Below are 14,042 nucleotides of genomic sequence, written 5' to 3'. Positions count from 1 at the left end.
TAGTCAGGATCTTTAAAGTCATTGTGTACATGGTCATAGTCTCTGTAGTCATTATTATGTTTATGGTCTCTATAGTCATTATCACGATGGTCATGGTCTCTATTGGCATGTTATGTGTAGTTATGGTCTCCATGGTCATTGTATCTATGAGGTTTAAAAAAAAAAAAAAGGAAGTACTGTCTTTTGCAAATCGGCTATCAAATGCTCAGGCTTGACCATGACACTATTGTCAGTAAATTACTCAGTGTGACACATTGAACAAGATTTGCTCGCAAGGGTCATATAGTTAATCGTCACCTGAGTTATTTCTCATCTGCATAGGTTCCTTGTCTTCTTGCCTACATCAAGTCCCCCACTCATGACTCATTCATGGCCATCACCACTGGACTCGTATGGACAAGATTATACCACAAGGGCAGGGCATGTAGTGGTGTCAGTGTTTTTCTTAGTGGATAGACACCTACACAACCCTGCTGTGATCATCTCCTGGCTGCATTTTTCAACCAGTTATTGTAGATCAGATCAATGTTAATTGAATAATAATGTGGAACTAGAGTCAGTTTACTGAGATCCATGCTGCGGCATCTTGTTAATTCTGCTCTACGGATATTGTAACACTTCAAAAAGGTGTCACCCCATGAATGAAGTTTCTTGATATCCCAGCAGCACTGTTACAGGTATAAATCTGTATCACTTTATGTCTGGGTAACTCTTTATAACAAAGACCAGTAACAACTAAAGAACAAAAACAATGACGTAATATGGTCTATGGTCAAGCAGCATAGTAAACATGGCAGGATCCGACACCGCCCAGAATATAAGGTGTCTCCAAAACTCAAGAGATCAGCCCACTGACTGGTCTTTCAGAGGTCACATCTCGTATACGGTTACTGCAATCAACTGTCTTGCATAGCTCTGTAGGAACAGTATTCAGCCCTACAAACTGTCAATAGGATTGAAGCCTGAAGTCTTGGGTTCTTTTACAAGGAGCGAGAAATGGTTCCAACCAAAGAAATGCTTTAAAATGCAGTCAGTTTACACATGCAGATAGTAGTTTATATTTTAACTCGAGCATTGATTGTTCAGAGGACTATACAAGTGAATGGGAATGACAGCATGATCGCCGTTTACATGTAAAGACTTGTGAATGACTGTGAAGATTTTTTTATGTCTAAATAAGATGAACAAACGAACGATAAGTGAACAAATTATCATTTGTCCTCAGTCGTCCATGTCTACACAGAACGATTATCATTTAAATTCACATGATCCAGCTATTCCCTTTTAACGACAATCGTTACATGTAAAACAAGCCCTTAGCGTATAAACCCTGATACTAGGAGGATGAACCCCCATACACTAAATAAAAGATCAGTGGTCAGCTGAAGATAATGTGTGTATATTAATACACTATCTGTACATACATACATTTATTTATTATCGCTCCTGACCTTCTATTACCTTTAGCCAAGAGTTCTAATAAGTGAGCTATTGATTCTAGAGGACGACAACCATCAATTGAAATCTAAGTGAACTGTTCCATTTCCCTTCTCCTGAATTCCACAACACGGGAACTTCCAATCTCAAGCTGATGTCATAGGGAGCCGTAATAGAAATATCATCAGTCAAAACAATATAAGCCCTATAATGATATTGTGTCCATCTCAGCTATGCAAGATGTAGTGAGTATCACTATTGTGCTGGTGAATGTAATTATAGTTGTAGCTATTGATAAAAACAATAATTTTACCCTATGTCGTTTTGTCACCCATTCATTTGATATAAAAGGTGTGTGTAAAAGTTTCAAATAGTGTCAATAGTCAATATATTGTGTCTCAGCACCGATACCAGATGTGACGAGGATTCAGTTTATGTACATACAATGTATTGTGTATATTATCACTAGCATTACTAATATTTATTTTGATATGGATACTTTTATGAGCAGTAAAATAAACACTGAACTACATTACAGCTGCAATTACTTAGCAATCTTTTATCATTTAACCCCTTGTGAAAGTAAATTCTGATGGATGTGTTGAATTCCCTACTGTGTGAATTTGAGCCTTAGTTTAAGTGTATTAATATGGAGTATAATAAAACCATCATACAGGATATATATATATATATATATATATATATATATATATATATATATATATATATATATATATATATATATATTCATTCATTTATATTCCACTGTTGTTCTGAATACTTTCTACCATAGTAATTACCCCCTGACTGCTCTTGAGCTGGGGGCTCCTACACCTGCCTGACCTGTGACAGGTAAATGCTGCTACACCCACACTGCACTAGCATTCTCCTCTCATAAACACTAATAAGAACTTCACTAGGCAGGAGGGAAGTTTACAGCAAAGTCAGTGGCACCTTGTTATTGCTATGCACATGCTGGGGGTGATCACACATACAAGTGTTCCTACTGCAGAGCTATTTAAATGTTTATGAGTTTGAAGAAAGGTTGGAGTTCCCCCCATGGGCTGCATTGTGGAGAGGGACTCAGCCTGTGGCACTCTGCAGCAGCTGGCACATGCAGGGCATTAGGGCAGGAGACACAAACAGCCAGTACCCACCCATTCACAGTGCAAGGAAAACAGCGTTAGTGCAGATACCAGTCTATCAAGCAGTGGGCATTGTGCTCTGCGGCAGAGCCTGCACCCATGTGCGCAGAGTATATACACCCACCTTGCGGATCCCAGTTCACATTCTTCCTTGGGTTCTCTATAGGGAATTTCATGTCTGCTGTATAAGAGTAGTAACCACCCCAGACACAAATCCCAGCTGGTCAGGTTACTGCAACATGAATGTTGAGGGCTGGGCAGACACAGAGATGAGGCAATCCTGGAGAGGAGATGAGACAATCCTGAAGAAGAAGGGGTGAGATGAGACAATCCTAGAGAGGGGATGAGGTGGTCCTTCCTTCTTCTGATCACATCAGCTCTAGGCTGGAGGCTGCACCTCTTCTGGATTGGAGCAGACTGCTATAGCCTGATGGAGCAGTGACTGCAGCATTACACATGTGTGTTGTGGTGGCTACCTCTGCTGATAGACACCCAGGCAGGGTGGAAACTGCACAATGCACTGTGAGGATGATGAAGATGATGAGGAGCATCTGACATAACGTCATGGCTGGTGGAGCAGACTGCAGTGTGTGATCAGGAAAGGTCCCCCCCAACACTAGAAACACCCCCTCCCCCTGCCAGGATGAGAAGTTACCTCTGTACCTCCTGGTGAGGTCCCCTCTTTAATCACACACATAGTGTATGGTGAGGATAAGGCTACTGGATGATGATGGTGATGATGCCACTACTGGGTACTTACTGGCCAGGAGAGGAGAGCTCAGTATTCCTGGCTGAGCTTGCTGGCTGGGGATACGCTTGGATGGTCAGCAGCACATGGCAGATACATGGGAAGTCCCTGCAGCAGAGGGTGCTTGTCTTCTCACAATACATATTCAGATGCAGAGCACAAAGCACAAGCTGCAGACAATGGCTGAGCCCGCAGCCTACACATGGGCTTCCCCTGGAAGCACAAAGACTCCGCAGCTGAGAGAGCGTTGTACCCCATCATCCATACACCAGCTGCTGCTTTATGTGCCCCAGGTGCCAGGGAGGAGGCTGCGGAGGGGTGAGAGCTGAGCATTCCCACAGCAAGTAGAGGTGCCCGCCCCTGCCAGGTAACCAGGGAAGGATGGTGTATGCCCCTGTCAGGGGGAGCAGGGTGACATCAGCCCCTCCTAGAGTGCAGGAAGCTCCACTGTATCCAATGCACAAAAGGAGGGGAGAGAAGTGAGGAGGAATCCGAGTGCCATCCTCCACCCCAAAAACGATCAGCTGTGTTTATCAAGTAGCAAGCTGGTCTTCACTTTATCTATATTGCAGATAATGCAATGAATTCCTCTTCAATCACATTCATTCCTTTCTTTCAGATCTATTCTCCTTTGTTTTCCTCAGGGTGTATTCACACATGCGATTTTCCAGTGCGAGTTCTGTCTGATTCAGAGATGGACAGAACTTGCACAGGAACAGAACCCATTCATTTGAATGAGTTAATTTACATGAGCGATCTTTCTCTTGGACCCATAGTCCAAGTTAAAAAAATCGCTGCATGCCCTATTTTTGTGAGATTCTTCTCCAAGAATCACCCATTATTTTCTATGGAAGCATTAAAAAAAAATCCAATCACAATTGTATGCCATGCGATTTGCATGTGAATTTCATGTGACGGTATTCCATTTTTAAGGCAGGTTACTATAGGGACCACATGAAAAGCCAGGCAGTGCAGAGCAGAGAAAAACACGGTTGAAAAAAAATAGCATGAAAAAAAAAAAAAATTTGCATAGAAAATGGTCACATTTTACTGACAAAAATCACCGTCGTACGGTCTCATTCATTCTCTTTCTTTCCATCTCTCCTGTTCTGACCATAGATATGTCATAGATCAGAGTTATCAGCCAGGACTCTTCCATAAAACAGGTACAATAGGAATGGTGGAGGATGAATATTTATTTCAGGAGAGTGAAGGAGATAAAAGTGGCTGCTCAATGTACATGTCACTTCCTGAAAAACAATCAAAATAGAATACTTGAAACCCAGCTTATTGTATCCTTGATTTTCTCCTAATGGGGAGTAAGGCAGTGAAAGATCAGTCTTTCTAGATACAATACGACTTATGTCTGTCTTGGACATCGGATTTACACTGCCGGTATTCCCACGTGAGTTTTGCAAATCATGACATGCATGAAAATAGACCCCATTGTTTGCAATGGGTCTATTTACATATTAGATTTTTCTCTCGTCCTTTTCCATGTCGGTTTTGCCCAGTGGTTTTCCATTTAGTGTGTAATGGTGACCCAGTCAGAGTTTGCACCATTAATAACCACCCTCTGCTTTCTATCACTGAGACAGTTACTTACCCACTTACACACATTCTCACCCAGACGAAGCATTGTCACTTTATATACCAACATTTTATGCAGCTCAGTATCAAACACTTTGGAAAAGTCAGGATATACAAGATCTAGTGACTCTCCCATGTCCAATCTAGAACTTGCCTCCTCGTAGAAGCAGATCAGATTGGTTTGACAGGAGCGATCCCTGATAAAACCACAATAGAAGTAAGACCAGCCCGTAGTTTCCGGGCTTACTTTTCAACCCCTTTTTGAATTTTGGCACCATATTGCTTATGTGCAAAACCAGTGGAACAGCCCCCGTCACTATAGGAGTCCTTAAATATAAGAAATAAGAAACACTGGTCTTTCTATCACAGAATACGGGGGTGTATGCCATCAGGACCCAGCAATTTGTCTTTTTAAATCTTTTTAAGGCTCCTCTGCAATTCTTCCTGGGTTAAACTGGTGATATTTAGCAGAGAGTTTACTTTACCACTCTGCATCTCATTTGACATTTCATTTTCCTCTGTGAATACACTGGAGAGAAAAAAAAACTATTTTATAGATTTGCTTTCTCGTCATCACACAACTATTTTTCCTACATTATTTATTAACAAGCCAACACTTTCAGTATTAATATTTTTATTATTTATATAAATTGAAGAACAGTTTAGGGTTAGTTTTACTCTCTTTGGCAATAAGTCTCTGTCTCCATCTTTGCTGCTTTTATCTGCTTTACATAATTTATTTCTTCCTTTATAGGTTTTTAGTGCTTCTTAGCTGCCTTCTTGCTTTAGTAACTTAAACACTTTCCTTTTTCTTGTTTTTTGCCCCATTTATTGAGCCACGTGTTTTTTTTTCCTATTCCTGTAAGATATGAACGGTATTTAAGTTGTTTTTAAATATTTTCCATTTATTGTCTGTAGCATTATTTCTGGAGGATATTGTCCCAGTCAATAAGGTTAAGGGCATCTCTAAGTCGATCGAACTATGTCTTCCTAAAGTTAGTATTTTGGTAGCTCCCTGATAAAACACCCCTTTTGAAAGACAAGGGAAAATGTATTTTACTATTGTTACCATTTCCCAGCTGCCCCTCAACTTGACTTGCTCCCTTGTTATTCTGTCAGATCTGTTGGTTAATATTAAAGGGGTTGTCCCGCGAAAGCAAGTGGGGTTATACACTTCTGTATGGCCATATTAATGCACTTTGTAATATACATCGTGCATTAAATATGAGCCATACAGAAGTTATTCACTTACCCACTCCGTTGCTGGCGTCCCCGTCTCCATGGAGCCGTCTAATTTCGGTGTCTTCTGGCTTCTTTAGACGCGCTTGCGCAGTCCGGTCTTCTGCTGTGTGCTCGCGCCGGAGAGCTGGTCTGCGCGTCGTCATCGTAGCTCCGCCCCGTCACCTGGTGCCGATCAGCCAATTAGGTGGCTGTACCGGCAGTGGAACGCAAGGAAGGAGAAGACAATTCATGGTGCACCATGGGAGAAGACCCGCGGTGCACCATGGGAGAAAACCACGGTGCATCATTGGGAAAGGACCGGCGGCCATCTTTAAAAGAAGAAAAGATGCTGCGCGAACGGGGATGCAGGTAAGCGATTTTTTTTTTTAAATAACTAACGGAATTGTTTTTAACGGGGCAGAATGCGGGGGTAAGTTAAAAAAAAAATTTGGATTTCGCCGCGGGACAACCCCTTTAAGTCCAAAGTCGCCGTCCCTCTAGTGGAGTCCTGTACAAGTTGGGCAAGGTATTTATCTTTAGATATTGACAGAAACTTGTTACCTCTATTAGATTCACAGGTTCAGTTTCCCAGTTTATATCTGGATAGTTAAAGTCCTCGATAATAATTACCTTATTCTGATTTGTTTCTTCAGTAACAGATTTTCAGTGACTTCTGTTATATTTGGTGGCCTATAGCAAACCCCTATAAGGATTTGATTCTTGCTTTTCCTTACATATATCTTAACCCATAGAGACTCCTCATGTTCATCTCTCTCACATATATCTTCCCAACAAAGAGACAAACCCCTTCCCCTTTTTTTACAATCTCTTCTGAACATAATGTAGGTATTATTGCATCTTGTCACCACCAGGAAGGTAGGGGTTTGACAGGGCTTGGATGCAGGAACACCCCTGTCACACCCCTAGCTACTGATTGGTGACTTCTCAAAGGTCCTAGCAGCACACTGTTCGGTGATTTATGCTTTGCCAGGACGAATAGAGATTAGTGTAGCATTTGGGCTTACCTTATTACTTCACATGGCTTTAATGTCAAAGAAAAAATAATCTAAGCCTAACCCTAAATCATCCCTAACCCGATGGGAAGGCTAAAATCAGGGCAGTGTTTGGCCCGATGACAGGCTGCTTATTGATGTGCGGGGGGGGGGGGGGGGGGGGGGAACTACAGTGGTGGCCACAAAACACGTCAGCCGGCCCCCTGGCGCTCTTCACCGCTGGCAAATGTGGACCAACGACTCTCTGCATCCTCCTTGGCGGGCGCTACAAGTGAGCCGCGCCGATTTCCTTCAGACTGCAGCCGGCGGGGATAGTGAAAGCGGCCAGTCATTGCTGCGGTGCTGCAGGTAGGGTGATGCAGCCGACGCCGCAGGGAACACTGACGCCGGGGACAGTGACATCGGACCTGGTAAGGGGAGCCCAGAGGCACAGCTGTGCTAATTGGGGGAGGCAGCTGGGAAGAGAGTTACAGTGGCCCTGCTAAGGTGAGGACACAGCCCCTGCTGCACTGTTTGGGGAAGGGTGCCGCCAGCCCCTACACTCACAGCAGGTCCAGCACCACCTGCGGTATACTCAGATCCAGAAGACCGCAGTGAGTGCCAGGACCTGCTGTGGGGGCCATAAATTACAACCTATCAGGAACAGGGGGCGTGACCTCCCTGTCAAGCACCTAGTATCTTGTCACCACCCACACTTCCGGTGGTGACAAGATAAAAGAATACCCACAATGTAACCTTGTAACTTCACCGCCCAGTCACAGCTTTCATTCAACCAGGTCTCTGTTATTCCCACTATGTTGTTGTACTCAGACGTTATTACTTCCAGGTCATCAGCGTTATTGTTCAAATTACGGCATTTTGGTTATTTTTTACATTAATGTGTATCCCTAACTATTCTTCTAGTTCTAATTGTACTGAACCCTCACATCGTTCCCCCTCATTCCCATTACTTAGTCCCAGGTCACTGTCTACATTATCTTCCCTTTAGCTCTCTGGTTCTCCTCCCCCAGTCCCTTGTTTAAATCTTCTAGCCATCTTCTCCCCCAGCACAGCTGCACCCTCCCCATTGAGATGCTGCCTATCCCTACAGTAGAGCCTGTAGCCAACCACAAAATTAGCCCAGTTCTCCAGGAACACAACCCCCTTCTTTCTACACCAACTCTTGAGCTACTTGTTTAGCTCCCTAATCTTCCACTGCCTTTCTGGTGTGGCACGTGGTACAGGAGGTATTTCAGAAAATCCTACTTTGGAGGTCCTCGCCTTAAGCTAACATCCTAGTTCCCTGAAATTGTTTTTTTTTTTAGGATCCTCCACCTACTGCTAACTTTGTCATTGGTGCCAATGTTTACCATGACTGCTGGATTCTCACCAGCTTCTCCCAGCAATCTGTCAACCCAATCTGCGATGTGTCAAACTTAAGCGCCAGGAATCATGTTCTAGAGCAGGAGGTGCTGAGTAGATTCGTATATCATTTTAAGGGGAAAACTTGCATTTTATTAATCTACATATTTTGCTCATTTTGGAATAGAGGTCAATCGGGCGGTCCTATCAGTGACTGACAGCTGTGTATATAGAGTCATACAAATATAGCTGTCAGTCACTGATAAGACCGCCCATTGGACCTCACAGCTCAGAAAGTGCTGAGCTATAAATGACTAAAATGCAAGTTATACTGAATCTTTTCCTATAAAACTACATATCAATCTGCTCAGCTCCTCCTGCTCTATAACTTGATGCCTGCAGACTGGAGTACAATTTTAATGTGCCAGGTTCCCTTTATCTTTTCTTCACTTACACTGGGATAATAAGCATGAATACCCAGATGAGGCTTAAAATCTTAATGGTTACATTACATACAAAGAGGCACAATTGCTTAAAAAAAGGGGTTATCCAAGCTTTTGAAATTGATAGCATATCCTCAGAATAGGCCATCAATATCTGATCAGTGGAGGTTCATACTTTTAGTAACCGGAATTGTCCCATTTACTTTAATGGACCAACATTGCAATACTCAGAATGACTGTTAATAAAAGTATAAAATTCTAAAATAACTGCATATTGCCAGACAGATATAAACATTGAAGAGGTTGCAATGTTTTTAAGAGCACTGCAGCCATCTTCTTTCCAATAATTGTTATTGGTATTTTCAACATAAGATATAGTTGTAGGTGTAATTGTGGTTGTGGACATCAGTATTAATTACAAAGGATAGATTATACATTCTTATACAGCATATGGTCCAAATATGCAGATTTTTTTTACATAAGTTTAACTGTAGCCTATAATGTGCAGAATATTTTTTTAATAACATTTTTAGCATTTGAAACAAGAAATAACACTCTACCATTGTGATAGTTATTGAGCCTTGGGCTATTGATGGATGGGGGTATAAAGGGAGGGGTTGAGTTTTTATATTAAAAGGCCCTTTAAGACAGGAAGAATGTTGGGCAAATGATGCCCAACACTCATCCCTGCACATACCAGCTCCCATGCTGCTGCACGGGAGCTAGAATCGTTGGCTCACAGCAGGGCAGCAGGAGGAGATTTCACTCCTCGCTCTCCCCCGCCCCTCTTCATTGACTTAACATAGCAGCCGTTCAGTACTGAATGGCTGCTATTTACACTTAGTGATCAGCTCATCATCCATCGTTTATGTTGCATAAGCGATGGACAATGAGCTAATTGCTCAGTGTAAATAGAAGCCATTCAGCATTGAATGGCCGCTATGTTAAGTCAATGGAGAGGGGCGGGGGAGTGCAAGGAGTGAAATCTCCTGCAGCCTCCCTGCCCCCCTGCTGGCCGCTCTGTGAGCGAGCCAGTGATACTAGCTCTCGCGCAGGAGCACGGGAGCGAGTGAATGCAGGGACGAGTGTCGGGCATTGTTTGCTTGACATTCGTCCCGTCTAAATGGTCTTTAACGGAGAATAAGGGTTAAGCAATATGTTCTATTTGTCATTGAAGGCTTCTAGTTTCCCAACTTAGACTGCTAGAATTTTTTCATATAGACAGTTGTTTGAAACTATAAGTATGACATCTTCTATGGAAGATATACTATTGCTTTTCCAGTTTTGCACCAGAACTGGCTCGCTAGATCTCTTTCCCATTTTAGGAAGTGCCCGGTTCTCTCCAGGAACATGTTATCTGAAAGGAGTGTTTAAAATTTGATTTGTGTTTTTTTGGAGAGTCTTGGTGGGGTTCAGTATCCAGACCCTCAAGAACATTGGTAGGTGGATGTGTGTATCTGGGTGGCAGTGGAGAAATGTTCTGATTTAGATAAATGTGTAAAATTTGATGTGGGAACTTCGTATCTTTCTTGTAATAGTGAAAAAGGTATAAGTTGGTTGTGGTGATACAAAACTATGACTGATTTGATTCGCGAGCAGGACCATGCTTCAGTAGAAAGATTAAGGCCTAATTCCCATGGCCGGATTTCCGCCGCGTTTCACTGCAGCTGTTAGGTTCTATTGAACCTAATAGCTCAATGAACATGCTGCGGAATTCCGCAACATGAAAATTACCCGTGGCATGTCCTATTTGCCGCGGGTGTACGCGCGGACAGCTTCCATTGTAGTCAATGGAAGTCGCCCATCACACTATACTTCTGCTGTAGCACAGCGGAAGTATAGCATGAATACGCGCTCCGTCCACCCCCGGCTGTGTCATATAACCCTGCTAGCGCATCATGCGCTGTACTGCGCATGCGCGCTGGAGGGTCATATGGGACTTCGCGCAGCGGAACCGGAAGTATGGTGTCTTTGGGGGGGGGGGGGCGCCGTGATGGACTCCGCTGCGGTATTCCGCTTGCGGAGCCCATCACGGCCATGTGTATAAGGCCTAAAGCTTAGATGATTTACTGCTGAAAAGGGGATAGGATTTTTTTGATTGTTTTATGATTCTGTGTTTTTTGTTAGACATTCAGTGCAGCCATCTTCAATCGGCTAATTGGTGGGATCCCAAGAGTTGGACCCTCAGTAATGAGATATTAAAGGGGTTGTCTCGCGAAAGCAAGTGGGGTTCAGCACTTCTGTATGGCCATATTAATGCACTTTGTAATATACATCGTGCATTAAATATGAGCCATACAGAAGTTATTCACTTACCTGTTCCGTTGCTGGCGTCCCCGTCTCCATGGCTCCGTCTAATTTCAGCGTCTAATCGCCCGATTAGATGCGCTTGCGCAGAAGGGTCTTCTCCCTTCTGGTCGGTCTGGGCACGAGCGGCGTTCTGGCTCCGCCCCCTTCTATGCGTCATCGCATAGCTCCATCCCGTCACGTGTGCTGATTCCAGCCAATCAGGAGGCTGGAATCGGCAATGGACCGCAGAGCCCATGGTGCACCATGGGAGAAGACCCGCGGTGCATCATTGGGAAAGGACCGATGGCCATCTTTAAAAGAAGAAAAGAAGATGCTGCGCGAACTGGGAAGGAGGTAAGCGATTTTTTTTTTTTACTTACAAACCGTATTGATTTTAACAGGGCAGAATGCGGGGGTAGGTTGAAAAAAAATTGCATTTTGCCGCGGGACAACCCCTTTAACCCTTTCCAATCCACTGTCTAACATTTTAAGACATTTTGATTGAAGGCTGTACAGCTCTGCTATCAGAAGACGTCTGACAGGGTATTCTTACTGTATATTACTGGCCACTCTGTTGTCGGGGGGGCCTCTCCAGCATGTCCCATACTGCAGTACTGGCTCTGGCCAGTAGACGGTGCCATTGTATAATGGCAGAAAGAGAAAACCCCCTAGAAAACTCTGAATCCAAAATTGTATTGCAAAGGGTTAATGCCCTATCCTGAGGCTAAGCAATTAATTTTAGAAACCCTGATAACCCCTTTGACATTTCTGAACACAAACCAAACAAGATAAAAAAGTAAATTACCCATCACTTTTGTCTTGGGTTCCTGCTAACTCCACAGGAACTCTTCCAAAAACCTTAGTTTCTTGACATAGAAGTGAACTCTTAAGTAAAGGCCTGGCGACAGGACAGGAGACTAGCCTCTACACCTTAGGCCCTACCAGGGTTACCAACCTATATTTTTTCTTTTCTGGACAACTTAAGCAAATTTCACAGTCAAACAACATTTTTTTTTATGGACACATTAGAAAACTATAACGAATCATTAAGAATCAAAGTAATCCATGTCTATAGTTCAGCATACTGATATGAATACATTAGCAGCAAATATTGTAAATGATAATAATTACCATCACAATAATTTGTACAAGTTGTACAGTCCAGGAATTTACAGACACTTGTAACCCTTAGCAGGGTTCTGAAAATCCTCCACTATACCAATCCTCCTAACAACTTGATCCATAGCTTTTAAGGGTCAACCTGACCAAACAGAACTACAGGATATAAGGCAATCAGATCTATGCTGCAACTATTACATTGCCCCCCCCCCCCCGGACTGAAATCTTCTAGATGCCCCTACAGGACCTCACTATAGCTTCCCCCAGGTATGAGCCCAGCAGCACTTACATCAGACTTACCCAGAGCTTAAAGGCCCATTTACACGTAACGATTATCACTCAAAATTTGTTAAAACGATGGCATATGAGCGACAATCACTGCATGTAAATGCTACGACCATGCACTTTTCATCTGAACGATGATTTTTAGGGGAGTTTAAAAACCATCATTCAGACCACAAGCTGTGTTCTCCACGGGAGCTAGAGATAACATTGTATTCTCTCTGTAGCCCCTGCAAGAAAACAGGCCTCAGGCTGTTATCTTCACGGGAGCAGCTGATTACATTTTTTTCTCTTAGCAGTACCTGCCAGGACAATGGAGCTAATTGCAGAGCTCAGACCACCTGCTGAGTTCTGCAAGCAGCTCCTGGAGGCTCATTTGCACACAAATGAAAATAATAAAGTACTAATGGGCATTAGTATTAGGGCAAAATGATCGCTAAAACTTTTAATCTCTCAATCATTTGAAAGATTATTTTTGCGTGTATATGGGCCTTAACTCTCCCAGGCTGAGAATACACTCAGCCAATAGCGCTTCAGTGGTGGCCCACACTGAGCATGGCAAACCACCCTTCTCCACAGCCAGACTTCCTTATCCCCAGACTAATAAACATTTAGCCCATTAACTCACCATCTGGAGCTTTTAAAACTTCTTACTGGCCCCACGCAATAAATAGCTGAACTACTCTCATTTTAGAGACTAGCTCAAGTGTACTAGGTGGCTTTCTGCACAGGTTCTCTTCAGGCCCCTCCATCAACTCTTTAGTGGATGATGCTGCAGGCTCCAGTTCTTCACTGCTTCTCCCGATGAGCAAGTCTTCACTAGCTTCTATTTACTTGCAGGTGGAGAGTCCTCAAGCCCAATTTTCTCATAGACCAATAGCAGTTCTGCTTAATACCAAACCTCTCTTGGTGCCAAATCTCCCCCTTTTATCTTCTCCTAGCTGCGGTGCTCTGTCAATATATTTCGATATCAGAGGAAAGCAGAAATTCTTCTGATGGATTCTCATCCCTTCTGAAGTTAGTGCTGTGTGACTGTACCTAAGGGCTCATGCACATGGGCGTGTTACAACTCCATACAAGTTCTCACATTAGTGATGACATCACCTTTTACAAGAGTTATATAATGCGAAAAGCCAGAGACGGATTTGTAGCTGCTACTATCCTAGCAAAGTATTGTGGAAAGCAGGCTACGTCCTAAAGAAATTGCAAGTCTCATCTTGTATAGACGCGGAGTCTTCTATAGCCGGATGCCCGTCTTGCCTTGAAGCAGCACATTGCGCAATAGAGTCATCTCTTCAGGTTTATGGGTTTGTTTTAATTAACCTTAATTATTCCTATACAGTAGAAAGAAAGTCCACCGATTAGACCGGTTAGGCAGTGACAGTGGCTCTACGTGACTTATCTGTCCTGTAGC

General features: G+C 43.2%; 1 protein-coding gene across 1 annotated transcript in view; it reads right to left on the bottom strand.

Annotated features, from left to right (window-relative positions):
• The window catches only part of KCNK10 (potassium two pore domain channel subfamily K member 10), an 84,364-nt gene extending 70,749 nt beyond the window's left edge, over window positions 1-13,615 (bottom strand). The window contains exon 1 of the mRNA XM_066607591.1: window positions 13,257-13,615. The gene's annotated coding sequence lies outside the window, so the exon portion shown is untranslated. The remainder of the gene's footprint in view (window positions 1-13,256) is intronic.
• Between the last annotated feature and the right edge of the window lie 427 nt (window positions 13,616-14,042).

The sequence above is a fragment of the Eleutherodactylus coqui genome, chromosome 6 (genome assembly GCF_035609145.1).
Source record: "Eleutherodactylus coqui strain aEleCoq1 chromosome 6, aEleCoq1.hap1, whole genome shotgun sequence".
In the NCBI taxonomy this organism is placed as follows: Eukaryota; Metazoa; Chordata; class Amphibia; order Anura; family Eleutherodactylidae; genus Eleutherodactylus; species Eleutherodactylus coqui.
Note: the sequence above shows the minus strand (reverse complement) of the source record. Positions and strands in the feature narration are given on the sequence as shown.